Below are 26221 nucleotides of genomic sequence, written 5' to 3'. Positions count from 1 at the left end.
GGATGTGTGAGCCACTGCCAAAACTCCAGGCGTGCAAAGAAGGCTGAGCCACGCAACACCAAGGGTTTCCTTGGAGACTGACGCAGAAGGGGCTTCTCCTCCAGAGGTTCTTTCTCCCTGCCTTACCAGGCAAAGAAACACCCTAAATGCCATCTCATCCAAGAGAGCCACTAAGGCTCCACTATGCCACTGGAGGAAGGGGCAGTGCTGGGAGCCTGGAGGGGGGTTTTCCTCACCTCCAGCTTAGTTTTCCTGTTGCACATCTCACTCAAGCTTCTAAAAACGTTTGCTGGAGCAACTGTCTCTCAGGCAATTTCCATAACAATGGGTGCAGAAGAACGATCCATGCTGCTGGCTGACTTGCTGCTCACAGGCTCCCCGAGGAACTGGAGCACTGCTATTCCAGCGGTGAGATGCCCCTGAGAATGAGAGGAAAAGAGTATTTAACTGAATTGCTCCCAACAGCTGCTGGAAAGCTCCGCAGGGGCCCTGCTGTCCCTGCCCAGCTGAGGGGGCACGGGCAGGGCTCCCCCAGCCTGGTCCTGGGGCGCTGCCAGATCGCGGGAGCCTGCGGGCAGAAAAACCACCCACAGCAAAGGTACCAAACCACAGAAAGTGCTTCCACACCTTCACCACTGCCCAGTAAACATGCACCAGTGCAGGCAGTCAGCAGAGGGGAAGGACCAGTGCCAGAGGCAGCAGCTGCAACTCTAACAATCAGCCAAGGCTCCTGCTTCATCCGAGGCCTTGGTCCTTGAAAGGCCATGAGTTACTCAAAGCCCCTGTGTGTTGCTATTTTATCTCTCAGTTCTGGGTGCTCAGCCCCAGCCAAACCCACCCGGGTTTGCTCCTTCCCTACATCTTTTCCACTTGACCCATTAAAGTCAACGCTCAGCCACTGCCTCCGGTTTGAATCGCTCACATCCTGCCATTACAGCTTTGTTTAAATCTGTGCAGAGCTCAACCTGTTGTCAGACAGACACTAATTTGTGTGTTTCTAATTATTTGTTTCCATCTTAAAACCTGTTTTTCAGCAGATTGCAGCTTTATTTTAATACATGCTTGGCTAGAGCTTGATATACTGGTTGCCAGTAACCCAGACACAAAATGGGATTACATTGCATAGGGAGAGCAGGGGGAGAAATGAGCCTGAGTTAAACTGAATTAAGAGTCTGTTCATCAAAATGAACTATGCAAAACTGTGAAACAAGCAGCAGTTTTGCATCACAGAAGAGTCTGTTTCTATACTCCTCTGTTTCTACCCCTCAAAATAAGATGAACCTCAGCACTCACAAAGGGCATTTGAAACAACTCCTTACAAAAACACTGTGACCACCTCCTTTTTATGTGATTAAAGCTCTTAAACTTACGTTTAATCCCTTTTATACTCACATGCTTGGTGTTAAAAATTAGCTCATCAGTGGATGACTGAGCCAGGATCAATTTCCAGCTGCTTTCCCAGGATGTGGATGCAGGAAGTCAGGCACCATCCTCAGCCTCTTCAATCAAGCAACGTTCCATCAACAGCTTTTTACCCTTCCAGAAGCAGGCTGGGCCCTTTGTTTCTTGGTCATTTTCACACAAGTCTTCAGAGGGTAGAAGAAGTAGCTCCAAGGCAATGCTGCTGCAACACGCCAGGCAGCACAACCAGTGCTCCAGGACCTGTCTTTGTTTCACTCTTTCTCTGTAGCACTTTCTCCTATGCTGAGGATTTGGGGGTCTCTGATCTAAAATGCAGATTAGGAGACTGACTCTGAGGCAATTAAACCAAAACAAAACCGTATGTTATTCGCTGGCAAATACTGACTTTTTAGTGGAGGCTATGTTCTGTGTAGCACACTGCTCTGCCTGCACATCCACCCTGCCAGGGAGAGCAGGAAGGGTGCTACAGTGCCTGCAGCTGGCTGGGGAGACCCTCCCCAGCTCCTGGGCCAGCCAAAGCTTAAACAGTGACAAAAAGGTCCAGGCTAGATTTTGCCCGTGGTAGTGCTGGTTGCTCCCTGCATTTGCAGAGAGAGATGCTCAACATCAACACCCACTGAGCAGGTCCCCACCCCACGGTGTTTCACCTCAGCTCCTGCCTTTTCCAGGTCCAGGACACAGTGCCTGTTCCTTCCTGTTCTTTGTGTGCATGGCCCTGCCCTTCCTGGCAATGGTTGGATAAGTCACCTGTCCACTGTATCCGTACAAAACTCTTCCCTGCTCAGCCACACCAGCCCCTCTCGCTGGAACACTTGGAGAAAGATCTGGTTTAAGTGGCCAAACGTAGTGACATGACACAGACACGTGGCTTAACAGGAAAAATCAATGGATCTTTGGCAGGGGTGGTGAAGGCTCCATGACTAACCTGTAACTGGGTGGTTTAGGAAAAAAGCCCTGATCAAAGCTGCTTGCAACAGTCTCACCTTTGGCTTCCCCTCCCCAGCTCCCTGCCTTTCCCCAGGTGTATGAAAACCCAGCAAGAGCATTCCACAGGCAAGAAAGCTTCCATCCCCCAGCACAGGGGTTGTGGTTACCTACCAGGATGGGCAGGAGTCACGTGAGAACTGGCAGTGTACATCCAGTAGCACACTGTTTCCCCAGTGAAGCCTGGCCTCTGGTTGCCTCCACAGTCAGCTGCAGAGGGAGAGTGAAATCCTTGTGCAGTTCTTTCCAGCAGTGAAGACAATCCAAGGACATTGATTCCTCTGTTGGTTTTGTCTGTAGACATAGAGGCCCAAAAAGTTGATGCAATCAGTGGGGTGTAAGGATGCACTTCCCAGGAGGAACTAAATGCTAGAGGGAATCAGCTTTTCTGTGCCAACAAAGTGGCCTGGGACTTTGGAGGAGACACTCATTTTGAGGACACAGCCCAGAGCACCTGGTCCATCTTGTTCCTGGTGTGCAGAGGCCCAGCTGGAAGGGTGACAGTGTGCAGCATCCCCAGATGAGCACCAGGGATCTCCTCCCTTTTGTACTCTGAGTGATACATGACCCAGAGCAATCACTCCATTGGTACCAAACAGCACGGAGGTCACCTGGGAAAAGGTCTTTGCCAGGCCAAATTTTGGTGTGTGCATCAGCAGCAAGGAGATTGGCTGGGGGTGGCCATGGCCTCCTGGTTTGGTCCTCGCAGAGGAGCATCTCATCCAGACACCTCTGCTTCCACCTGTCAGCTGAGCTGAAGGGTCCATCACCTCCTTGTAGCCCTTCCCTATTTCCAACCTAGGATGTTTTTGGTGAGCTTCTACTCCTTTTTTTATGCTAAAAAGGAAAGAAAAAAGGAAGAGAACACACTTGATGTTAAGGAAATCTAACAGAGCATGCAGCAATCCAACTGCTCAGACACATATGCCACCTTCCTTCTGCTCTGTACCAGTGAGGCTGTGCCATATTTAGATCTGGCTCCATCTCTCGCAAACTTGACCAACTGTTCCTCCACAGTGTCATCTTCACTTGTTTACCCCCAAACTGTTCACTGGAATCTTCAATTCGATGAGGGGAAAATAATAAAAAAAAAAGCAGGTTTTATTTTTAATGACGGGAAAAGCACTAAACGCCAAGAAAGCCGGATCGCAACAGTGCCGGGTAGAGAGGTCAAGAGATCCCTTGGTGAGTCATCATCTTCACCAGGGACCTCCTGTGTGGGGAGGCAGATGTGTTTCCTAGAAATTGCTGTGCTGTGGTGGCGGGGCCAGCCCTGTGCTCACTGCCAGGGCAGCGTCCGGCCGGCCGAGTCATCGGCCCGCGGGATCCTCCTGCGAGTGTGTGCTCCCAGAGCAGAGGCGAGTTCAGCCACACGGGAAGGCAGGCACAGACCTGTGGTCACATTCAGTTTGCCCCGGTGTAACTCCTGGGAGGAGCCACCCCACACAGAGTGCTGAGCATCTGCAAAGCAAATGGGTAACAGCCTCCTTGAGGGAATGGCTGAAAAGTCCAGCTCTGTTACAAGTAGGAAACATGGGAAAGTACAGAAAGGCTTTTCCCTACCTTCCTCATTGTGCCAAACCACGACAAGCTCACCACAGTGTTTGGGACCAGGAGTCAGGCAGAGATGGTCTTGCTCAACACTTTCAGCCATGGTTATGTCACACATGAGGCAGAGGTGAGCCCTTGTCCTCCTGCACACAGTGAAGCCTTGGAGGCTTCTCACTGAACGTCCACATCTCTTCCTGGCTCGCCCTTGATGTCAAGCCACTGCTGTCTCCTGGAGGACGTGGTGACAGCCTGTCCTGCAGCCTTGCAGGAGGCTGCAGTGTGAATCCTCACAGCCCCCACACCAGCACTGGGCCTTGTATACAAACCTTTCTCACACTCGAGGCAGATCTTACGGAGTTAAGAGCATTTTCTTGGCTTGCTGTGCTGGTGGAAGAGCAACTTACAGCACAGCAGATGGATAAAATTCTAATTTGGGTTTCACATGATTTATATAAATAGGCTGAGACGAGGTTGCGCAGAGATGGCACAGTCATCTGCCAGCCCTGCTCTGTTTACCTCCAGACCCTCTCCTCCCTTCCCATTAATGAGCACCCCAGTAGCGTCTTGTGCGTTAACAGTGACAAGTCATCCCAGCCTGTGTCATCCTCCTGCAAACCACACAGCTCCAGTCCCTGCTCCCAGCAAGGCAAAGCAGCCTCCTGCCATCCCGCCCAGCTGGGGACAGCGTTTATGCTCATCCCTCAAAACCAAACTGTCGGGGAGCATGGCAGAGCCACGACTCCCACGGTCGGCTCAGGAGATGGGGCAGGGTGAAGATGGACCACGCTATGGACAAGAACGGAGCTCTCCCCAGCCCCCACTCACTCACAGGACACCAGTTTCTGCCCGTGCTGCTCCCCCCCTCAGAGTGAGGGGACATCAGTGGCCCCACTGCCACTCTCATGAAGATGACACAGCAGCTCCCACTCCTTCTCCCCGCTAGTGTGTCACTAAGGAGCCTTCATCACATCCTGATCAACAAACCAGCAAGCACATCTTGGTTGGGTTTAGATAGAAACCCCTGCCACATCCCTACCGCTCTTGAAGGGTGACATGGGCTGCTGCTGTGCCAAGAAGGGGCTTGTGACAAACAGATGAAGGTCTGGTTCCTGTGAGGCTCCAGCAGGCATCTGCTGAACATCTCCATCACACATGTATTCTACCCCAGAAATCAAGTGTGACTTGATCCCAGCAGAAAAATTAGAGAATTAAGCTGCTGGTTTCTTTATGTGGTCAAAGGAAGCTGGTTATGTAAATTTTGTGAAGTTTGGTGGCTAATGAGATGGTGATGGGCACATGTTTAGCTTTTACTGGCCAGTGAGAGCCCATGAGCACCCTTTACTCCACAACATAAACCCATCGGAAACCAGGCTTTGCTGGTTTCCGCTGCTCGTGGAACAAGTTGTATTATTTGTATAATTGTATCCTAGGAGCCCTAGTTTCTGTCCTGCATAGTCCCTGGCATGAGCAGTATTTTCCATGGTCAGCCCAGAAGGAGGGAGCAGACTTTAACCCCTTTGGTGCAAAGAGCACATTCCCACATAAGGTTATTTCCATGCAACCCCCACTATGAGAAAAAAAGCCATCCTAGGATTAAGGCACATGCAGACAAATCCCAAAGCCAGCAAGGAGTTGCCTCTAGGAGAGGTGCAGGTGGCTTGGGAGCAGCTGGGGAAGCTCCTGGGGGGCTGGTTGAGCCCTTGCAGCTCCTGCAGCCGGTACCATGCTCAAACACCACCTTCAGCCTGGCCTCTGCCAAAACTCTCTGATTCAGCCTCTCTTTTCCAGCCATGCATCATAAACCAGCCCTTCACCAGCTGGGATAAGGCACAGGTCACCAAACAAGTGAAGAAAAAAGGATTTCTCAAGGGACAAGGCAGATACACCCCCACAATGTGATCTAGTTTCCCTGCTTGTGCATCTGTGGTGGAGGACAGGAGTGATGTTACACTGGCAGTCAGAACTACCTCTACCCAGTGAGCTGCAGGCAAAGCCAGGGTCCTTGTCCTGGGCCACTGCAGAAGATAACAGAAGCTTCACGAGGCACCTCAGGTTTGAGAGAGGCAGGCCAAGGCTTTGCAGAAGTGACACATGACTTGGAGCTTCTTGGGAACTGAGCGTGGTACACGCTGAAGGACCCTGAGCTGAGAAGGCAAGGACTCAGGGAGGCCTTTGTGGAGATCCCAGCCGTCCCAGAGCACAGCCACCCTCGTCCTTTTTGTCTGAACTCATCACTGAGGTCCTCCTTAGCCACCTGAGCCACTCCCACATGTGCCTGTTCTCCAAGACCTGCCCCTAATAATGAGAGAGAAGAAAGGAAGCACGGAAAGCTAGAGATTCAGGTTGAGGAGTGGTGGAGTTCTGGGACACCAGCAATCCCTGAGGGAGCTGCAAATGTGCTGCAGCTGAGGGCTAGGAGAGATGTAAGGTGCAGGACTCAGTGGTCCATGAAACCCTCGCCATCAGCACCTCTCAGGGCACAGAGCCAATCTGGGCTCTTTGTCGTGTGGGCCTAAAATGCTGAACCATGAGACTTCTGTTGAGCTTGGAGACTCAGTTTCTGCTGCCCTAGTAAAGAAGAGCAAATGGCAGATTCAGGGTACTGCCAGCAGCTGGGAGAGCATTCCTGCATTTCCCCAGTGCCCACAACAGTGGCAGATGAGAAACACATCACCTGGAAAATATTTGGGGTTTTCTTCCAATAGTTGCTGCCTCTGTGCTGAGGACATGCAAGCAAAAGGAGATGGATCTTCTGTCAAAACCATTTGCCACTGTTGCAGTGTTTTTAAGCAAAACCCAAGGCATTCCAAAAGAGACTGAGGAAGCCACCCATAAACCAGAGAAAACAACTTAGGGGATGCAAGGCAGCTCATGGGTTTGGGTGTCATGTGCTCAGGGAGGAGTGGCAGCTTCTGCCCTGGAATCACCCAGGGAGGAGGAGAGGGAGCCCTGGTCTCAGTACTTGGCATCCCCTCCTGCTTCAACCACAGGACCTCACCCACCCTGTCACCTAATACCTCCCAGTCAGAGAGAGCTGGGGATGTGTCAGCAAAGCCAAAGTGCCCAAGCAATATCATTTTTAGAGAAGGGGAAGCTTTGAGCATCACCAGTGTGGAGTGGCAAAGGCAGCAGGAATCCTAAGCAGGGACGATCCCTGCCCCAGACCCCAGTTTTGGGCTGAAAAAGGCAATCTTCCTACCTGCCAGGATGTCTCTGCTGATGGAAATTCAGCTCCCACCAAAGCTGCACGTGTTTCTCACCCACGTCACAAATAATTTGTGGCTGGACTCAAGTCAGTAGAGTTGATGCAGATCCATCATAGTCTTTCAAACAGAAATCTCTGCAAAAAGGTTGATATGATTTCTTTCAGATTTCATTTCAGCCTTCATTTTTCTAATCTCTTTAAAAAGCACCTACTTAGTAGTAATGGCAAAGATATTTCCTTTGAGAAGGTTGAGAAGCTTGTAGAGGCAATGTTTGAAAAATAATAAAAAATAATAAAGCTTTGCTAGCTCCCAGGAGTGAAGAACAAAAATCATGCTTGTCTAGAAACATACTTACACCAGCAGGCTTTTACTAGCATGTGAACCAGCAGTTGGTACTGACTCAGTCTCTGAGGTTTTCCTGGTGTTTTAACTACAAAGTGACATTATTTCAGTCCCAAGCAGTGGAATTTCATAAAACATCTCCAACAAATATCCCATCATCAGGCTGGAAGCTCTGATGAACAGGACAGCTGATTCCTCACACGGATTACAAATCACTGATTCCCAGACGAAGTTAAGCACGGATTTCAGTGAGAACCACTAAGGACAAATCGAGACCTCAACCCGTGCCAGAAGAAAAGCTTGGATGAAGCATCTACTGAAGTGTCTTCCCTGAGCAAGGGACTTTCCTGAGCTGGGTGCTCAGGGTCACTGCCTCTCCTCTGGGACACAGAGGCACTGCCTGGGTGTTTGAGTCTCACAGGGAGTGAAGTCACTGCCACCACAGAGCCACTCACAGGGAGCCATCCCCATTCACAACTCCCGTTCATTCACTCCAGAGCATTCCCATGGCCAGATGTTTATCACTCTTGTGTCACCCTCCAACTATTTTGCAGGGGTGGTAGGAGTGGCTTTTGGAAGACATTTGAGCACACACACAAATACAGGCTTGGGCTGCTATGTGTTTGGACAAACAAATAAGTGCAACTAATCAATAGAAATGTTTTTATGTTAGCCGTGACTGGGAAGAGAAGATCCCAGCTCTGCCAGATAAAAAATCCCCACGGGGATTTCTAAGTGCTCCCAAAACCAGCTGGACTAAGACCTTCCCTGTTCACCCCACGGATCTGCGTGGGTGAGGAATTCAAAAAGATAGGAAGTTTTTAAAAAATAAAACTAAGCAAACAAAATAGCCCCCCCCTTACCTTTGCACACTGAGTCTGAACTGTCAGAAGAGCAACACGGCCCCAGGGCAGGTGTCTCCAGCCCTGAGCTGGACATGCAGCACTGATGGACGTGGTTGCTCCTGCAGCTCCCAGCAGCCAGGGACCAGCAACTTCTATCCAAAACAGTCACTCATAAAAATATATTCAAATATCTCTATTAGCCCATTTATAACAGAAGGGTCAGCCTGTCTGGGAGTACTTTTCCTGCCCTGACAGTGTGGCAGCAGCAGGCAACCAGCGGTCCTGGTATGACACCAGTAGTGGTTTTCTGCCCCAGATAAAGCTGTCCCAGACCCACTTGCCTCAATGTCCAAAACAGATGCTGGCAGGATCTGGTATTCCTGCTGGTTACAGGCAGTGACGAGCTGTTTCTGTATCTGGAGGTGGTTTTAAGAAGGCAAATGATGAATTAGCAGCTGCTGCTCAGTGAGGTTTCACAGACAGTTCAAATGGAGCAAAGTGGCCTTGGTCTGGAGTCAGGACCTGTAAAGGGGGAGGCAAAGCACAAATGGGGCACCCACTGCCATCCTAAGTGTTCCAAGATTATTGCAGTACCCAGGGATCCAGATCCCAGGTGTGTGCCCCCCCCAGGAGGGCAGCCCATTCCGCTGAGGTCGGCAGGGCAAATGTGCTCAACAACTGGCAGTAGGGACCAGCCCTGATCCCTCTACAACCAGCAGCTAAAAGTCCCATTTAATTTCAATGGAGCCAGGATTTGGCCTGGATCTCCACTAAACCCATGACCATCAGTGGCTTTGCTTGGGGTTTAATTCCTTGGATTAAAGGGAATTTGCCCCACAGTCAGAGCTCAACACCCACATCCCACCACTGCTCCACTGCGGCCAACGAGAGCAAACTGACCCGAGGTCCCTGGGCTTTAAACAAACAAACAGCAGAAAGAGAAAGAAAAAGAAAAAAAGAAGAGCATTTATTTTCCCTGCAGCTGTGCTCCCCCGGACAGAGGATTTCTGTGGCAGGACAATAACGCTTTATGCGGCGAGGTTAAGTTGCAGTTACTTGAAACTATCAGCTCTTGTGTTCGAATCATCTTATTACCTCCACAATCAAACAAGGCTTCCCCATCGGCAACTATTCGGTCATGCTGTTAAAATTGGACACAGAGGCCAAGCAGGGCTGGATTTGAAGTGATCTAATGGGAGCTGCCTGAGCCTGCTCTGGGGAGGGGGGTACAGCCAGCTTGCCACCCTGCACTCTTGACTACCAAAGGAAAAAACATTGCATTACCAGACCCCAGTCACCGTCTTGGCTCTCACAAGTTATCTCAACACCCTGGAAAGGGAAGGTGAGGGAGCAACACAGAATCCCCTGGGGATGCACAGAGGAAGGGAGCTGCTTGGAGCAGTCTTCTGGGATGCATGCAGGAATGCACTAAGGAAGCTCCCAAATGCACAAGGCTGAGACAAGTGGTAACTCACCCTGTGGCTCCTCTCAAACTAAAAGCCTTTTTCTCCCACCCAGCTTCCTTCACAATTGCTTGGGATCTCAGTCCAGGTGAAGGGGGAGGCCAGGAGAAAGGACAAGCACAGAGGAGTTAAGCAGAGGCTTTCTAAAAACAGCATGAATGTTCCCACAGAGCAGGACCAGCTCTGCCACAAGCCCAGCACACCTGGAGTCTGCATCCCAGATCCACACACCCCTTCCTAGATCTCCCTTAGGTCCTGTCCTCACAGGCACCACCAGCCCGAGCTCGCTGGCTGGCTCCTCGATGTGAGTTGACATCCTGGCCTTTCCAGGCAAGCCCCAACTGCTCTGCAAGATGGAGCAGGAGCTCAGCTGGGCTTTCTGCACGAGCCAGCTCTGCCTGTCCCTCCCTCAGGGGCACCAGCCAAGAGCCAGAGTCGCTGCAAGCAGCAGCTCTGGTGGAGGCAGTCAGGTGCTGGGGGGATCGTCTAGACATGACCCATTCCATACGCCCCATTTCACATCTTCCATCTTCAAGTAGCTCTTAAGTAGCTCGATTTAATGATCCCCACATGCTTCCACCCAAGCCTCGGGCTATGGGGAAATTTGCACAGGTGTGGCAGTGTTTCATCACACGGCAAGACGGAACAGCTCCCGGAGCTTCCCAGAGCTTCCCGGAGCTTCCAGAGCACTCTGGATGCTGCCACTCCGTCATCTCCTGCTCCAGATGCTCCCTGGACACCTCTGAGCCCACTGCCCTCGGGTGGAGGGGCCAGCACAGACCCGAGGCACAGCCACGTCCCACAGCAGTGGTGAGGCTGTGCATGGGCTCCACCTCCCCTCGTTGCTTCGCCTTGCACTTGCCCTCACTTGGTCACCCAGGGTGTGAAAAGGCACAGGATAAAAGAGCTAAGTCCCATAATTATTTAATATAATTAACCACAGGATTGAAATGGGTCCATTTCCTAGGAGATAGCCTGCTGGAAATCTCCCTGGCTCTTCTTAGAGCAAGAACACAGGAAAGGCTTTGCCACATCTTCCCACTGGGGGAGCAGAGAGGAGGAGGTCCTGCTTTTTGGTTTGGGGTTTTCTTCATTAATATTATTTTCAGAGATTATTAATCCTGACTTTCGAAGAGCAGCCATCTCTCATCTCGGGCTCTGGCTCTGCAGGATGCCAGCGAGACCCCACATTTCTGGATGGGTGCTCACACTGGATCAAAGCAAGGGAGGCAGCCTCCTTCCACAGCCCCATCAACCACTTCCCAGGGCCGTGGCCAGCACCCTTCCAATGAGGCTAGTGAAATTAATTCATTAATTGCTCCCATTCTTTGGTGTTTCATGTGAGACAGCCTACAAGAACCATCCATTCTGCATTTCTCCCCCTTCCCAATGCAAAACAGAGAATTTTAAAGCATTTTTTTGGTACTCCAGTGGAGATGTTTTCAATGAACCTGCATGAGAGGGGGGACAGGACCAGGGTCCTCTCTGCACAATAAACAGTGGATGGGCTCTGGCCACGTGCAGCCTTTGCACCAGCAGTGGAGTGTTTCTGCACTGCTCTTCTGTGGTGGTGGTGGGTTGCAGGGATAACTCACAGTGTGCTGAGGCCTGGGTTCTTCCACCAGCGACTGATTCAGCCCATGAAAGTTGTGCTGCATTAGGAGATCCCCCCTTGTGCTTCAGGTGAAACTGGAAAACATCACTACACCTGTAAATGGGGAAATCCTCACGTCACAGGGCTGTGGGGTCCAGTGAGAGCCATAATGGGTTCACCATTCAGGTAGAGCTCATTTACTTTGAGAAAAGCAGCCAAATAGCCACCTTCCTCCTTCCACCTCCTCCAAAAGCCACACAAACCCACCGCTGGGACCCACGAGCCACAACACACCTTGAGGCTCTCGGGGCTTTGAGCAGAAAGCCACCAAAAGCCACATTATCCTCCAGGCTGGCTGGCCCCTCTCTGAACAGCATCGCCTCAGCATTTGCAAACACTGCCTGTATTGGGGCATGAGGATGAAGACATCACTGGGCTCCCTTCCAGCAGCCCTCTCTGCAAGGAGGGGGGACCAATTCCCGGAGCGGCTCCGTGAAGTCATTCTCTCCCGACATGCCTTCTCCTCCCTGACATCATCAGCTGGGGAAAGCAGGCACAACAGCGGTCCCCTGCTGTGGGATTTGCTTCCAGAGGTGCCAGCAAAGGATGCCTTGCTGCTCGTGGGGAGTTGTCCAGCCCCCTGGGAGCACAGCTGGGGGCACCTGAGTGAATGGCCATGGAGCAGCGGCCCCAGAGGAGTCGTGTTCAGTGAGCTGGTGGCACTGGTGGGAAAAGGCTCAGAGAAAGCAAGAAGGAAATGACTCACCCAGCATTGAACCTGGCTTGGGAGCACCCTCATGCTGCACATAACCAGGAGTCCACCGGCTCAGCAAAGCCTTGGTCTACCCCGAGGACAAGCTCCTGCAGCAGAGACCCATGTGGTCCAGAGTAGGGATGCATGTGGATGCAGAAACCTTCATGTAAATGAGAGAAACAAGGCATTAGTGCTGTACATCTTCCAGAGGGGTTCTGATGGGAAAGGAGGGCACACATCACTCACTGCAGCTGGGAATTTTCCTCCAGTCTCTTTGGTCCTTTGGTGCCCAGCACAACATCCAGGCACAGAGAGCAAGAGCTGTCCTGAGGGGTGCTGGATGCCCAGGCTGCTGACCCTAGGAGCAGGACATTCCTCAGAGCCAGGGAGAGCAGCTGGGAGAAGCTCCCAAATTAACAGGAGTGGGAGCTGAGCTCCTGTGTTGGAAGTATTTACAGATTTTCTGGGCTGGCATCTTCACCTCCTCGTCCACCCCAGCAGCACCCACCATGGTTTTGCCCAAGGAGAGTCCCAGTATAGCTCACCCTGCAGTGCTGGGGCTGCATCCTGCCCTTCCAAAAGCTTTTCTCTGCTCAGGATGCCCCTGCCAACACACCCACAAACACTCACCTTCTGCCCCAGTTTCCAAATCAAACGTTTAAATTTAAGGCAGGATGAATTATTTCAAGAGGGGGGGGAAAAAATGACAGACAGGCAGAAATTAAGAGTTTCTCTGCCTTTTTCCAGAAATCAGCATGAGCCACTTCTTTACTCTTTAAAGTTCTTAAGGGATTAACCAGAAAAATGAAACATTTGGCCTTTCCATTACTTCTCCCCCTTTTTTCCTCATTTTTTTGCTATGACAAAAAGAAAAAAAAAGGAAGAGAATGTTGAAACTATTGGAAATCATTTACAAAAGGGAAGAAACTTTCATTTCTCAACTACAGCATAAGCAAGATTCATAGTCTTTTTTAGCATCTTGACTTTCTACCTTCTTACTCCTAGAATTCAGCAGAACAGGGAAACTTCTTAAAAATATTCAGGGGGAAAAAAAGCTTGATTCTGGCTGCTCATGACCAAGAGAAGTTGCCAAAATGTGCTGCTACTTGAAGATTATGTACTAGCGCTAGAACTGTGATGGTGGTGGAAATAGCCAAGAAATTATTTGAAATTAAGTGGGTTTCATGGTGTTTGTTCCATTTTTTGTGTTCACCTCCATGCCACTGGGGTTCAATAACAGGCTAAAATGCAGCCCTTGGGCTCAAAACTCTCTGCCAGAGGCAGTAAGGTTCCTCCAGGCTGGGGATAGCAGCAAAGCCACACGTGGCCACTGTGAAGCTGCATTACCTGGGGTTTGCTTGTTTGGCTTCCAAAATGCAATTTGAGAATAAGCTTCCCCTGAGCAACTTCCCTGGCTGAGATAATCATGGATCTGTCAAATGGCTGCTCTGCCAGCAGAGAGGATGCACTCAGGAACGACGGGATCTGTTCTGACTGCTGGTGGTTGGCTGTCCACAGTTTTTTCGGATGGCCAGGGGATCCCAGCCTGGGAATGAGGTCTGCTTGCACATCCCAGACCTACAGAGAGAAAACACATAACTGTGAAGGTTGCATGTAGGTCAGTGTGCTTTAAAGGTGCTCTTTAAGGGGCCTCCAAGCTCTTGCAAATCAAATGCACCTAAATACCAAACGGATTTCAACCTAATTCCAGAGGTAACACCACCTACTCACATGCCAAAGCAGGGAGCAGACGGCTTGCTAATTAACGTGTCTCCTTCATGAATATTGCACTTCTCGAGTAGGAATTTGGTGCTCAAGCAAAAGACTGCTGAAAGAGAGCCAAGCTGGGCTGAGCAGCGAGGATGCTTCGAAACTGCTGAGATAGCTCTGGCAGGGCTGGTGCTAAAGCCAGCCCCTGGTTTTCACACCCACCAGGTGAGTCAGCGGGTGCTACCTGGGTGCCACCTCCAAAAACGCACAGGCAGCTCACAGCCACACTACAGGGGACACAGGAGAGGGGGTGGCAGGGATGAGGAGGGGGAAATGCAAAACCACAGGATGCTTGTGGTCCTGAACCTCTGTGACATTTGACAGTATCTGGGGCCTGACCTTTTTTTAACCCACATCCGAACCCTTGCCTAAAACCTTCTGGGAGCTTCCTTGGGCTGCAATACCCCACTGGCACTGCCATAATTTCTGCCACAAGCAGCCCCCTGGGCAGTGTTCAGCAGTCCCATCCACCCACAGGAGTTACACAGCCCAGGGAAGGGCCAGCACAGCCCCATACTCTGCACTGGGAAGAGCTGGCTTTGCCAGCCTGGCTGGAGCTGGGTTTCCCTTGGTCAGGGCTCTCAAGGCTTTCCCATGATGAGGAATTACCTCGGTCTCTATTTGTTTCCCCTGGCAGCCTCCTTTGATGTTTCCTCATGAGACTGAGCAAGGAGACACCACAGAAACCTCACTGAGATACATCTGGCATTCTCAGAATGCAGCAAGTTTCCTCAGTGTCCTCCCCACACCAGCATCCCCACTCCAGCACAGCTCAGATGCCTGCTCTTCCAAAACCTGTGCGGTGCCTAAATCCTGTTGGTCTTGTGTATGGTTAGATATTTAAGCAGAAATTGCTCTCCTAAAGCCCTCCAGGAATCTCACTTTGCTAGCAGTAGTTGAACTGGACAGGGAAAGCCAGGTCTGACCACATTAAAACGGTTCCTGCTTTGTAACCAAAGTGCTGGAACTGCCATGCCGGGGTCAAAGGAGTCATTATTTTGGATGCTTGCAAACTCAGCCACTGTGCTGATAGTGCTGAAGAGCAATGAAGCAACAGACCCATCAACACCAGCCACCAACAACCAACCAACAGGCTTATCATGGCCTCATTTGGAAGAAGCTTCCAGAGATACCAAATGGACCCCCTTGGACCATACCACATCTCCAGAGGAGATCTTCATCACTGGCCAAGCCAAGACAGTCCTGCCCAGCTCTAGCTCTTCAGAGACCAAATTCAAGGGCTCTGTGAGAGCTCTCCCCACAGTCTGGCTGTTGGCATTCAGCCCATGACAAACAGCCATCCCAGCAGCAGACTCCAAGTTGAGACTGGATCCCACAGCATCCTTTAAAGCCACTTCTGGGAAAATACACAGCCCATGTTACTGCCCTGTGGGAGAGGTAGAGACTTCAGAGACCTGCTCTGTAGCCTGTTCTTGACAATCACCCCTTAAATTTAGCTCCTACTACAAGTGTGCATGGAATTTACTTGGCAGAGGAAAAAAAACCTCCTAGAAAACTCACTCAATCTTCGTTAGCATTTCTAGCACTGCACAAACAGCCTCCCTAGCCACCGGAGTCTGCTTTTACCCAGCCAAAATGCTCCTCTGCAAGTCATTTGAGCCCTTACCTCAGAAAACTCCTTTTCCTGCCTGCACAAACAGGGAAGGAGCTGTAATCTGACTTTATTATGGCCTCACACGTGCTGTTGCTGTGGAAACGGACACGATGCTACCGGGTCCAACCACGGCACGGCCGGGCACAGGCAGGGACCACAGCCAGGATCCTTGAGGCAGCGCTGCTGGAGAACACCCTCCTGGTCAAGTTGCTAAAAAGTCCCCACAACCAACAGCAGTAAGATCCCCTCAGACCAGGGAGCTCAGGGTAGCACCAAAGGCACATACACTGGAGACCACTCAATGTTATTCCTGTAATGAAGCAGCTCTCACTATGTCATTATTAGCACATCTGCTCAATTAGCTCCACTGAAAAGTCATTAAGACATAAAGTCAGTCAGTTAAGCTAAGGGACAAACATCCTCAAATGTTTCTTTTTCTTCAGGTAACTATTCTCAAGGACTTGCTTTATTCAGTGGTTCAGCCAGTCAAGCTGGCCTCATGGGGGGGTGATATCAGCCACCATAAGAAGACAGAGAAAAATCCTTGTCAGTGAAGAGCAGGACATCTCCCAGCCTGATACACACTCAACCTTCACATTCAGAACATGCAAGATGCAAGAAGAGAAAGAAAGGGGAAGGTCTCACTGCCCTCCTCCTCCTCCCTGTGGAGTGGGCACTGCCTGGGTAGAGTTACTCCTCGGGAAAGTAAGAGCAGCCTTGGGCCTGGGGGTATTTCCCCAGAGCCTGGAGGACAAGCTTAAGTTGTGATAAAAAAGGAGGATATAAATTCCTGGAGAAGATGCCATCTTCTGTTAAGCATGGTGGATTGGAAACCATCTTTTCTGGGGAAGCAGAGCTTAAACCACAGCTTGACAAGGGCTGCCTGCAGGGAAGGATGGATCTACACATGGCCCTGATCTTCTTTTAACCTTATGGCATCCCTCATGGTTGCTGCTGGAAACAGGAGAGGTTTCCAGTTGGTCCCACAAAGGCTGTACTTGTCTACTCCTTCAGCTCTGTGCTCAAGCCCTGTGCTGGACAGGGCTGGGGAGAAACCCAAATCCAAGGCTCGGGCTGTGCCAAAAGGGACCACACATAATCCTGCACCAAGGGGCAGGATGGGGGATGGCTGCCCTGAGCTGAACAGCAGCAAGGGCTTTGTAAGCATGGACAGATGAGAGGCAGACAAGTCCTGTGAGTTTAAGTTAAGTTAGTTACCAGCAGAAAAGGCTCTATATTCAAAGCCAGGCTGGTGTCCCTGCCCATGGCGGGGGGTTGGAACACAATGATCCCTTCCAATCCAAACCATTCTATGGTTCTATGATTCTGTGATGATGCAGACTGTGAAGGAAAGCAAAGTAAAAATTTGATTCACTGAAAACAGAGAGAGGACAAAGCTTCAGCTCTCACATGTGGGACCTGAGGAAGCAAAACTGCTCCTCTAAGGCCCACGGAAGGAAGGAAAGGCATCACAGCACCAACCTGCCCACTGATGTCCAGCTGTTCCACCATGGCAGGGAGTCTCAGCGCTCCAAACCCCTCACCCTGGAGCGGCCATGGAAACGCCCGGAGGGGCACCCGGCGCCACGTCACCAAGGTTCATCTCTTCGTCTGGGCAGGAAGGCTTTCAGCACCCTCCCATCCTGGAGCCAGTGTGAGTTATCTACCAGGCTGGTGTTTGGCAGGCAGGAGCCGTGGCAGAGGGAGATCCCACATCAAGCACATGCCTCTGTGCTGCACCCCGGCACCGGGGCTCCCAGCCCGCATGACTGAGCACCCCGCTCACAATTACAGATCTGCCGCTCTCCTTGGCCCTTTCATCAGCCCAGACATGCAATACCAACCAAACCTGGCAACTGCCTCTCATTTACCTTCCCAAGAGTTGAAAGAACCTGGCCAATATTTATAGCAGCAAATCAAGCTAGTAGTGCACCAGCTGCTTTGAGAAAAATAGCTGAGGCTTTTCTGAGCCCAGGATTATTTATTATTCATCAAATTGGATTCCAGCTTCCCCCTTCAATTTCATGTGTTATTTTTCCTAAAATATGGATTTTAGTTTATGTTGAGGTTTTTACTTAAGGATTAAAAAGGAGGACACAGAAAAGGAAAACAGGAGAAAGGAAAGCAGGATAATTAAAAAAGGCATCCTCTAAAAACAAAATATTCAGTGAACAAAATTTACCCTCACAGAAGCTGCCAAAGGCAAGGACATCAACAAAAGTGATGATGCACATTTTTTATGAATTACCTCTCATGAATTATCTCAATGGATCAAGAACCCATTTTACACCAACACCTCTGCCCGAACCGAACCGACACGGCTGACAGAAAACAATGTCCCAAATCAGCTGTGGGACTGAGCACCCTGCAAACCAAGAGTATCCCTCTGGAAGGGCTGGGGCAGGCAGGAAGTGAAGGAGCGGGCACGGCTGATGCAAGGTTCCTGCTCGGAGACCTCACTCCTCTGCCAGCCACCCCGAGCACGTCTGCCAAAGCCGGCTGACCACAGGGCCGTGAGAAAAGGACGGGATCTGCAGCTGAATTACCACATCTGCTTTCTCCAGGGCTTGCCCAGGAGTGAGTCACGTCAAGAGGAGGCTTTGAGCAGGGTCTGGACCTGGGCAGATAAAAGCAGCGTTATTTGTGTTGTGTTGGCCTGAATCAGCCAGAGAGAAAAGTGCACAGCGCATCAATCCTGCAAAATAAACACAGCACCGTGGAGGGTTATCCAGGAGAGATGTCCTGGGAAATGCTGTTTATCATCTGGCCAGGGAGGAGAAAGCACAAAGCAAGAACCAGGCATGGCCAGAGAAGAGGTGCCAAGGCATGAGACACCCTGTGCCCACCCAAACACCGTGGTGGTGGTTGGGGCACAGTGCCCAGCACCACACAGGGCTGGGAGCAAAGCAACAGGATCAGCTCTTTCTGGCATTGCTCTTCCTGGGTCTTTAGCCTTTCCCTCAGAGAAAGGCGGCCCCAAAGCAGAACAGAACACCCCCTCTGCAGCACCAAAAGCAAGGCAGAACTGACTGCAATTACTTCCCACTTGACATGAGGCCTCAATGGGCACATGGTCCCTTCTCCCTGCACCAGGGACCCAATGCTGTGGGGTCAGGGTAAGAATTACCCATGGATGCACAAGGGCACACTCCTGCAGTGCTGTCCAGCCTTGAATAGGGAGGGGGAAAAAGACCAGGGGAGTTTCTTTCCTGAGCAGGGTCCTTTGGGAGAGACACCATGAGGGCTCTAACCTATCAGGCAGGCATTTCCCATTTCCCTGGTTCCTTCAGCCATGAATACTTCCCCTCCTGTGTTAGAGGCATTCTCCACTGCTGCAGGATCACGTCAGGACAAGCTCTCCAGTCCCCAGGGGATAAGCAAGTGCAAGTCAGACAGGCATAGCCTGAGTGTGTCTCTTCCATGCAAAGGGGAGGGAGAGACAGCAAGAACCACTTAAATGAGGAAAAACAAGTTCACAAGAGGGGTACTGCTTCATGGAACCAAATCCCACAAAAATCCAAACCCAATACTGGGATGTTGGTAGGAAGAAGGCTACAGAGCAGGCTTAGGATGGAAGACCAGGGAGAGGCAGAGAGCAGCACCTGCAGTAGGGACCATGAGTGGAAAGAGAAGAACCAGGCTGAGGAAGACACCAGGAAAAGCAAGAGACACCTCCACAGCAAGAAACAGATGGTCCAAAATGACAGGCAGGTCCTTGCACGTCACGTCAGACACCGTGGGTAAACATTCACTGCTGACATTTCACACCTACACAAGGCTGCATCATCACATCTCGACACCCAGAAGGGGAGACAACATCCTCACTGCACTTGTCCCCAGTGCCAGGTCCTCCAGCCCAGTTCTCTGGAATTAGACTCCAGGTCTATTCCCTGGAGAGTCTAAACAGAAGGCGTGTGTGTGAGGGAAGGGAGTCTAGTTCAAGTGGTCTGTTGCTCTGAACAGCTGCTGTGCCCAAGACATCTCTGCTCTGGGGGTCTCAAATTCATTTGGTCACATTTTCCTTTCTGTTCAGTTCAGGGTAAGAATTTGAAAGGATTTTCCAGGAGCACAAAAACCCCGAATTCCCTTTAATTTCCTTGCCAACCCAAGGGTCACAGCAGCCTTCCAAGGCTTGAGGTGAAGGGTCACATTATCTGAAAGGGGATACCTGGAAGGGGATGAGTTGTTTTGCCATTCAAGCTCAGAGGGGAAGATATGTTCTACCCAAGCAGGTAACATCACAGCAACAGCTTTGCCAAGCCAGGGTGCATGATTTAGAGATCCTTTTGCTTCCCAAGCTTTTAGAAATTAACTCTGACGTCTAATGCCTTGATCATTCAAGAGAACAGCTAAGCAATAAGAGGCAAACAATTTTAAAAAAAAAAAAAAAGACAATAAATTTTCTCCCTGACATAAAAAAATTTGTCATTTTTTCTCTCAAAGAGCCCAGGGGTCTCTAAACAGTGAATGAAAACCAGAAAAATTCTGCTTGGTGTCTTCCCCACTACACGACTCTCTGAGTATATGAAAGTAGCTAGAGCATCTGTATAACATAGAGAAGGGAGATCAGAATTGCCTCTAAAAGAGCAATGAGGTTCAAAGTTCCTGACAACTGATTGTGTGTATTGTACCTTACACTTGCATTTCAAAATGAGTTTGTGCTAAGGGCGACTGATAACCCCCACCCCAAATAATTTCAACCAGATCTCGAGTCTGCTGGAAAACAAAGGTACTTTTTATGGTAAATTATTCACAGTGCTCTTCTATCCACACATGTCACAACTCGGGGGAAATTAAAAAACACAACTAATCAGGGAATGCTGTAGTGTAACTATTTCCACCAAGGTACTTGTCCATCCTTGCCCAGTGGCTGTGTGCCCTGGCACTGCTCACAACCCACCTGGGTCCTGGGCAGAGGGAAAGTTTTGTGTGCAACCTGCACTTCGAACACTTCCTTAACACCTGCAACAGGTGTGACACATTTCCAAGAGCTGCCAGCTCTACCTCAGCTCTCAAGCACCTGTCAATCACCATTTCCCCTAGACCCAACCCAGTTCCTGATGGAGTGTACATGACCATGGCACACTCAGCACTGCCTCCAGGGACACCAGCTCCCTCAGCCTGGGAGCCGAGAAACAGTTTTACTGACCTGGGTCATAATATTTAATAACAGAAACTGCTGGAGCTCTAAAACATCCCCCACAGAGTGAACTTATGTAGAAATGTTGGATGGGCTTTGAGAAGTGCAGACATCTGCCCTGGGCTGAGGACATCCTTGTGGCAGTGAAACCCAGCTCCTTCCATGAGAGCTTACACCAGCTGAGTGTTTCCTTACAATGCAGAGGTTCTCTTCCAGAAAACTGGGTGAAGCAGCTGGAGATCCGTGCTCCCTTCCTTTCATTCACCATATTCTTGCTGCCATTTTCTGCTCCTCAATTTTAAACCCCACTCTCCAGGGCAGTACAAAGGCCTGAAGTGCAGGGTCCAGGGGAAGCAAATAGTTGAAGTCAGCCAACCCAGAGGCTTCCCACAAGTATGCACCAAAGACAAGTTACTGCAAGCTCCTCTTCACAGCCAGGCAGCTGCTGCTCACCCAGCCACACCACAGCAACCACCTGATAAACTCTTTCTACTCAAACCTGTAAGCTTTTGTTGCAGAAGACACAACTGAGGGCATTCAGATAAGAGATGGCATTAAAGATAAGAAAAGGTATGATAATCACCTGATTATGTCTCCCATGCAGCCTAATCTGTTCCCACAATCTGCACAGGGATCTGGCCACAGAGACCACCAAAGCACTGTTCCCACACCGCTGGATGCCCCACAGACCCCCAGGCCGTGCTCCAGGCAGGATCTAAAGGAGCACTGGGTGATGAGGGGCAGATACACGTGCACAGGGCTTGGCCAGCATCATCTGCCTTTGATTTGCAGCTTATTGTCTTGGGATGGTTTAGTGAGCTAATCCTTCCCCATGGTGGGGAGAGCACACTCAGACCTTCCAAGCTTCCTTTGGCTGTGCCGGGAGGGAGCTGCCAGTTTGCCTGTGGGCAGGTCAAGCTCAGGAGCTCAGAGGAAGTGTTGAGCACGTCCAATTTGTAAGGACTCCCCCATTAAAAGCATGTCTGAAAATCCTGCTCCACAGCAGCCAGCCTAAGCAGTGGGAGCCTCACCTCCTGGCTCCTTCTCCTGCCTATTGCACCAGCCTCTCCTCGTGCCCTGAGCCATCCCAAGACGTGGTGAAAGTGCAGGTGTCACCCCAAACGCTTTAGAGAAGGATGTAACACGACCTGAGCAATCCACTTTGTGCAAGGCAGGTGGAACATGACCAACCAGGGCAAATCCCACCCAGCACGTGCTTATCTCATCAGATCCGTGGGTCAGATTGGAGAGGTGATTTCCCACTGCATCATCAGTAACCATGTACATGCTGTACCATGTACAGCTCTTGTTGGACAATGGGAGAGGCATTCTCTTCCACTGCACAAGCCAGGCCACCGAGTCACACAGCACTGATGGCAGAGGATCTTGCTGCCTGCCCCTGTGCCAGACTCCTGCTTGGAATGGCAGAGTCCCACTGCCTTGGCTGATCATAGTGATGGGAGAGCAGTGAGAGGCTGGGAAGGGAAATTTAAGTTTGGGATTTGTACCTGAAACCTGCCACCAAGGGAATGGGTCTCAAAGCGATAGCAGCAACTTGTGTCCACCCCTGATGCTTAAGGAAAGGGGTGGTTGTCAGGAACTACAAACCCTGTCAGCAAATTCTGAGCCTCTTGAAAAATGGATTTGAAGCAGGGACATACTCCCAGTCACTCAGCACAACACAACAGGGAGAAAGGCCTTGTACCAAGGGAAGCAGGGAAGGAAAAGGAAAGATGGATACCCTCCCTTCTCAGAGGTCTTCAGTGAACCCACCAGGCAGCATCAAACCCTCAGGTAACAAAGAGAAAGGGAATAAGACCTAACATCCAAGTGAAGAAACCAGCCTGTGAAGAGTCAACAAAGGAGGAGGTTTGGTGTGGGAGACAAGAAAGCCTCTTGAGAAAGAGCTTGAGAGATGAGCCATAAGATGTACAGGAAATGAAACAGCACCCGCAGCTCTGCACCTGGGCTGTCACCCAACCAAAAGCATTTCAACACTGCCACAAACCATTTCCTCAGCCAAGCATGGACACTGCTGAGGGATGCAGGCAACTGTGATGACCTGTCTTTAGGGTGTTGTTCTGCAGTCTCCAAAGACACTGGTTTACCTTCAGCAACCCGTTTTGACCGACATTTCTGCCTCCTGGACTACAACAGCAGAGAGGAGAACATCACCACAGTGTGGATTTCTTGTAGCTTTCCACACCTGCAGGTCTCTCAGCAGTACCTCTGCTCCCGTGGCTTTGACTCACTTTGACTCACTTTGGCACACCACCCCAATCATACAGATATTATCCCTATATCTATGGGAGGAAAAGACCAAGGTCTCCAAGGCTCAGCTCACGAGCTCCAACTCAGGACAGGGAGTCCAGAGCCAAACCAAACCTTCCCTACAACACCACATCTCCATCCAGCGCCCAAACACTGGGGTGCCTTCCAGGAGGCAAAGCCACAAGTGTCCCACGGGATGGCCCAGCCAAAAGAAACAAGAACACAGGTGCTGATCTTGGCTCAGCCACTGCAGCTACAGAAGCTGAGCTCCACACAGGCTGCAGGAGTCAGCTGAGACAGTGGAAGAACAGATGGATGCTCCAGCCACGCCGTACTCCCGCTGCCAGCGGCACCCAGCCAGCCTCATCCAAACCTGCCTCGCCACGTCCGAGCTGGAGATCACAGCAGGACCACGTGTGGACAAGTTACATGGTCTGAAGCAAGGCACTCCACCTTCCAGTGAGTCAGGATCCCTGTCCAGGAAGGCTGGCTGGAGTATGACCTCCCCTAACTCACAGGTCTCCAGCAAAGATCCCAAGGATGTTTGTGCAATGCTGCGATTCCGAGACAGACAGGAGAGCTGGGAAACCTACCAGCAGGGCTGCAGTGGGGCTCTGTGAAGGATTACCCACTGGGGAAGTTTCCAGCACTATCTGAGACCTTTGGGGGTAGCTTGACTCACACAAACACTGGCACACAGAAATAGTGCATGTTCTTCCCACCAGCCCTGCATTGTCAGGTCCAGCTCACAGGACTGGCCTTGAAAGCCCTTTTTGAAAGGGGCTTGGCAAAGGTCTCTCAATTCCCAGCCCATGAACAGCCCCTTCCTCCACTGAGGAACTCTAAGCAGACAAAGCCCACCTGGAAGGGATAAGAAGTCCTCATCTATCAGCATGAGAAAGTAAAGGAAGAGAGATTTACCCTTCATGTCTGCAGATGAGACAAGGATGGCTGTGATGAGAAACACGGTGCACAGAGTTCTCAGCCAGGCCAGGCTTCTTGAGAGGCCACAGGAAAGTAGGAGCAAGCAAAAGCCACAGCTGGCCCATGGACCCTGCTGAGCTGTTCTGTGGGCTGTGACCACGCTTTTTCTCTTAATTTTTCACATCTTTTACCTTCCTTAGCATTCCTGACACTGTTTTTCTGGCTTTACCTGGCTGCCACATTAGAGGGCGATGAGAGGTTTCCAAGGGCATGCCATCACTCTGAGACAGTGTCCCATCACGGGCTATACCAGCTGATGGACTTCATCCCTGCATGAGAACAAAGACCACAAAATTAAACATGGCCCCACACAAAAGCTCCTGGAAACACCCTCTCCCACACTTTGTACAGGTCCACCACCAGCCCATCTGTTTTTTAGATGCAACAGGACCCATTTGAACACCACCAGCTGCAGGAATGCAGCCAATGCATTCTGCAAGGCCACAAAGCAGCTTTGTATTCATCAAGGATGAAAACTCAAGGAAAGAAAAGACTCAGGAAAAAGGAAAATCAGTGTTGTGACTCAGAGGAAAAGAGGCCTTAAAGCCTCTCCAGCACAACAGTCCTGAAAATGATTTTAAAGATGCTGTGTTGAGTCAAGAACTATTTCACTGCTGTCTCTCTGCACACACGTGTTTTGCATTTGGACACCTCATCAGAGCTGATAACCTTGGAAGGGGCCTCACAACCCATCTGGCCCCAACCCCAGCTCTGAGCACTCTCCACATACCTGATCTCCCTGTGATGAGGGAAAGTTCCCAGGCCGCCAGCTGGGAATTCACTGCTCCATCTGCACAACTGAGAAGGGAAGGCAAAGGGTTAAATCCCTTGCAAAACCCCTTTCATTTACACAGGGGGGCTTGTTTTAACTAACATCAGGGATTTCAGTGGTGTTATTAGTCAAACTGGTGCAGATAGATGTGGATGGATTATAGCTACCTTGCTTAGTTTGCCAAGGAATTGACTTCAGATGAACTGATGCAAATGTTCTCAAGAACAATTTCCACGCAGCCTGAGCACGAGCAAGAAGTTAAAAAACAACCTTAATTGAATAGTTAAGTCACATAAAACTTCTCACCAGATGAAAAGCAGGAAAAGGCAAAGGGATCCTAAGGGGAGGAGTGGCTAACACAGGTTGCAGCTCTCCACATTCCAAAAGCCACAGCTCACCAAAAGCCCTGGGGTGATTCATGCCTTGGGGAAAGCAGAAATATCAGGGGAGGAGCTGGAGCTGGATACAGCATCTCCCTGGCCAGCAGGAAAGTCTCACTGGTCTGTGCAGGCAAGAGGGTTTCAGGAGGATGGAGGCAGGTTACAGGTTGCCACAGCAGAGGTAAGTGTGCCACACTCCAGGAATAAAGCTTGTTCACTGCCAAATGTGTGCTCCGGCTGCAGAGGCTGGGGAAGCCACTTGCAGTGACCAGCATTCGGTCCAGGGGTGTGGGAAGCTGATGAAGGATAAGAAAGGGACCCAGGACTTTAAATAAATACTGGGCTAAGAACCACGTTCATGCTTTTACAGAGGTTCCTGCCAAGGCCACAGAATGCACTTGCCCCTGGTCTCGGTGGTCACACTGCCTTGCACTGCAGACAGACAGACAGACATGCTGGCTACAGCCACGGGGCCACAGTCCCTTTGTCACTCACTTGGCATTCTGGTACTTCTCCCAGTGTAACCCAGAGGCAGCAGCACTGCTGGAGTGCAGCACCTCTCCCAAAGCCTGGTACCTCATGACAGGGCCAGAGCAGCTCGGTGCAGGAGGAGGGGCAGCTGACCCTGCAGCTCTTTGATCCAGCCTGTGAACTGCTGGGGTGGATTAAGGAAAGAGGACTTTAGCTGACCTTCATTAGCTTTCTGCTGCTCCTTTCCCATCTTGCAAATTAGCAAAGTATTTGCATCTAAAAGGCAGAGGAGTAAACCCACTGGGGCCAGGGCAAAGGCACTGGCAGAAGGGGGCAAAGGAGCTTTTCATTTAAGAGAGGGGAGGAAGAAAAAAAAAAGACACCTACTTTTCTGCCTACCAGGGCCAGGATGGAAAACCCAGATAACACAGATGTGACCTGGCTTTCCCCTCCCCTCCAGTGCCACAGCAGAGCCCGGCACAGGCCTGGCAAGATGACCACATGTGATTTCAAAGCTGCCTCCACAGCTTCAATAGGTGGGAGAACAGGAAGGAAAACAGCTCCCAATCACCACACCAATTTTCATTGCTATTAAATATAATCATCTCTGCTCCCTTTCATCTTTGCTTCTCCTCCAAGTGCTGGCAACAAAGGTGG

At 50.6% G+C, this 26221-nt stretch overlaps 1 long non-coding RNA gene across 1 annotated transcript; it reads right to left on the bottom strand.

The window, feature by feature from the left end:
• Positions 1 to 3015: 3015 nt before the first annotated feature.
• On the bottom strand, positions 3016 to 24271 carry LOC127481808 (uncharacterized). Its single transcript, XR_007908325.1, has 5 exons — positions 24111 to 24271; positions 12174 to 13739; positions 8369 to 8872; positions 7157 to 7297; positions 3016 to 3243 (listed from the first exon to the last, which is right to left on the bottom strand). It is a non-coding gene; the product is annotated as an uncharacterized LOC127481808 (long non-coding RNA).
• Between the last annotated feature and the right edge of the window lie 1950 nt (positions 24272 to 26221).

The sequence above is a fragment of the Manacus candei genome, unplaced genomic scaffold (assembly GCF_025592945.1).
Source record: "Manacus candei isolate 608988 ecotype Guabito, Panama unplaced genomic scaffold, ASM2559294v1 h1tg000082l, whole genome shotgun sequence".
NCBI classification, from domain to species: Eukaryota; Metazoa; Chordata; class Aves; order Passeriformes; family Pipridae; genus Manacus; species Manacus candei.
Note: the sequence above shows the minus strand (reverse complement) of the source record. Positions and strands in the feature narration are given on the sequence as shown.